This window comes from Sorex araneus, chromosome 8, assembly GCF_027595985.1.
Source record: "Sorex araneus isolate mSorAra2 chromosome 8, mSorAra2.pri, whole genome shotgun sequence".
In the NCBI taxonomy this organism is placed as follows: domain Eukaryota; kingdom Metazoa; phylum Chordata; class Mammalia; order Eulipotyphla; family Soricidae; genus Sorex; species Sorex araneus.
This window is the reverse complement of record NC_073309.1, coordinates 11,796,655-11,798,875: the sequence shown is the minus strand read 5'-3', so window position 1 is coordinate 11,798,875 and position 2,221 is coordinate 11,796,655. Positions and strand designations below refer to the sequence as shown.

Here is a 2,221-nt window from a genome sequence, read left to right as displayed (position 1 = left end):
GGGGGGAGTTGGGCAGAGACACAATACAGAAAGTAGCTTGCCTTGCCTGTAGCCAACCCCTATTCTACCCCCCTCCCCCGCCCCCCCCCACCACATATCCTCCAAGCATGCCCGGAGGTAACCTTGAGCACAAAGCTAAGGAGTAGCTTCCGAGCACCTCCAAAACAAATTTAAAAGTGACAACTAGATTCTAGCCCAGGTTTCTAAGTAGAAATGAAACACATGGGCAGGGGTGTGTGTAAGGTCTGGGGTTTGATCCTGGGGAGTTGGTGGGGAGGGAAGAAGTGGGAGAGAAAGGAGAGAGAGAGAGAGAGAGAGAGAGAGAGAGAGAGAGAGAGAGAGGAGAGAGAATTAATTGATGGCATGTAACCACAAGAGCAGATTATGGCATGATACAAGGGTTCAAAAATGCCCTCGGGGCATCTTTCTTTTCTCTTTCTTTTGTCTTTTTTGGAGGGGGCCCGTTGTGTACACCTGGCCTTGTGCTCTGAGTGCTTGGGGGAACCACGCTTGGTGCCTCAATCCTGACTAGTGTCGCGTCCGCAATCTAGGCGATCACCTTAACCTTCTACTATTCCTCAGGCCCCCGAGCCTTTCTGTAGACTTTCCAAGGGGCTGCAAAGAGCCCCCGCTTTACCTTCCAGTTCAGTATCTGTCAAAGGCCGCCAGTCGGCAGGCCCCAGCCTGAGTGCTCTCCCTCTGATTGGCTGCTCTTTGTCATGTGCCCATCCCCGCAGCAACACTCCCACCGCCCGGGGAAACGAACTACTCTGATTGGACAGATTGGATCACAGGTCACGCCCCTCTAAGCAGGGAGGCGGGGCTAAATAACCAGCTACTCCAGGGCCAGAACGAGAATGGGAAGAAGCAGAAGGGCAAGCAGGTGGAACTCAGTTCACATAACTAAGTTCAACATTGCATGTGCACTTTTTTTGGCGGGGAGGGTAGACGGGGTTTGGGCCACACCCAGCGGTGCTCTGCACTCAGGAACTACTCCTGGCAGTGCTGGGGAACCAATATGTGATGCCGGGGATCCAACCTGCTTCGGCACCGTGCAGAGCAAACACCCTACACACTGTGCTATCTCTCTGGGCTCATGTGAACTTTTCTTTCTCTTTGTCTTTCCGGGTCACACCTGGCGATACTCAGGAGTTGCTCCTGGCGGTGCTTGGGGGTCCATATGGGATGCTCAAGGATTACTCCTGGCTCTGCATTCAGGAATTATTGGTGCTTGGGAGGGACCATATGGGATGCTCAGGGATTGCTCCTGGCTTTGCACTCAGGGATCACTTGTGACGGTGCTTGGGGACCATATGGGATGCTCAGGGGTTACTCATGGTCTTGCCCTCAGGAATTACTCCTGACAGTACTCTAGGTACCACTGTATTCTTTTTTGTTGTTGTTGTTTTGTTTTTTGGGTCACACACAGGGGTTCCTCCTGGCTCATGCACTCAGGAATTACTCCTGGCAGTGCTCAGGGAACCATATGGGATGCTGGGAATCGAACCCGGGTCGGCCGCGTGCAAGGCAAACGCCCTACCCGCTGTGCAAAAATATGGAACGCTTCACGAATTTGCGTGTCATCCTTGCGCAGGGGCCAGGCTAATCTTCTCTGTATCGTTCCAGTTTTAGTATATGTGCTGCCGAAGCGAGCACAGGTACCACTGTATTCTGACAATCAAACCCAGGTCATCCACGTGCTCGGCAAGCGCCCTCCCTGCTATACTATGTTCTGGGCCCGCATGTGCACTTTGCTGAGGTGGTGGTTCAGTTGGGCTCATGTTCTCTAAGTGTCCCGTAAGTGGAAGAAATAGAACTCTGACTGAGGAAAACGCTTCTCGCCACTCTGGGTAGGTAGTTCCTTCCCTGAGAGAGGCTCAGCAAGGAGCTTCCACATCCCTTTCTCGCGGTAGCTGAGGAGAGCGAGCTCTCAGAGAAACAGGCACCTGTTAAGCAGTTCTTCCTTTCCTCATCCCCCTCCCCTGACTTGTGAAGGGCCCCCTGGGCCCTGCTGCCTGGGCTTCATGGGAAAGACTGTCAAAACTGAAGTAAAAAAGTTAAAACAATTCACATTCTCCAGGGATTGGAGAGAAAGTATAGCAGCAGGCAGCAGTAGGGCGCTTGCCTTGCACGCAGCTGACCTGGGTTCGATCCCCGAGCAGTGCCGGGAGTGATTCCTGAGTGCAGAGTCAGGAGTAATCCCTGAGCATCGCTGAGTGTG

General features: G+C 53.2%; 1 non-coding gene across 1 annotated transcript; it reads right to left on the bottom strand.

Annotated features, from left to right (window-relative positions):
• Positions 1–1,549: 1,549 nt before the first annotated feature.
• On the bottom strand, positions 1,550–1,656 carry LOC129406937 (U6 spliceosomal RNA). The gene has a single exon (XR_008631344.1). It is a non-coding gene; the product is annotated as a U6 spliceosomal RNA (small nuclear RNA).
• Between the last annotated feature and the right edge of the window lie 565 nt (positions 1,657–2,221).